This window comes from Elephantulus edwardii, unplaced genomic scaffold, assembly GCF_000299155.1.
Source record: "Elephantulus edwardii isolate Elephantulus edwardi_28Jun2011 unplaced genomic scaffold, EleEdw1.0 scaffold00284, whole genome shotgun sequence".
Classification (NCBI taxonomy): Eukaryota; Metazoa; Chordata; class Mammalia; order Macroscelidea; family Macroscelididae; genus Elephantulus; species Elephantulus edwardii.
The window spans coordinates 3172159-3172904 of NW_006400034.1; positions in this window are offsets into that span (position 1 = coordinate 3172159).

Genomic DNA, 746 nt, shown 5'->3' on the forward strand with positions numbered 1-746 from the left:
CAATAAAAAAGAAAAAAACAACCCAAAGTAAATGTGAATAAAATCAGAGCCCTTTTGATTGACCAAAGTGTATGTAATCCAAGAATCTTTCCACTCAGCCACTCTTCTATTCTCTTTGTCAGCAACATCGAAGAAGAGATTGTATGGAATTTGTAGAACATCACTGACCACAGCAGGAAAACTAATGCTCTACCAGATCCTTCCTTGGATAAATGCACTGACTGCAGCAGAACGAGTGACTCTCACATAACACGGCAAGCTCACGAAGGATAAATATATGTGATAAAAAAAAATAATAACATACACCCCATTATTTTTGCATGTTCTGCTTCCATAAAACCTGTACATCATTGCTGAATTCATTGTGTCCATAATATTATTTCCTTCAAAGGTATCCTTGAAGACAGAAACTGTCCAATGGCCCTGGGAAATTATACCAGGGTGCCTGAATTTATTTTCTGTGGACTTACTCAATCTCAAGAACTGAGTTTGCTTTTGTTTTTCTTTTTATCTCTGGTCTATGTGACAACTGTGCTAGCAAACATGGCCATCATGGTCACTGTCACCTGTGAGTCTCGCCTCCACACACCCATGTACTTCCTCCTCCGAAATCTCTCTGTCTTGGACATCTGTTTCTCCTCCATCACTGCGCCAAAGATCCTGGTAGACCTTCTCTCCAGGACAAAGACCATCTCTTTCAATGGCTGCATCACACAGATGTTTTTCTTTCACCTCCTCGGTGGGGC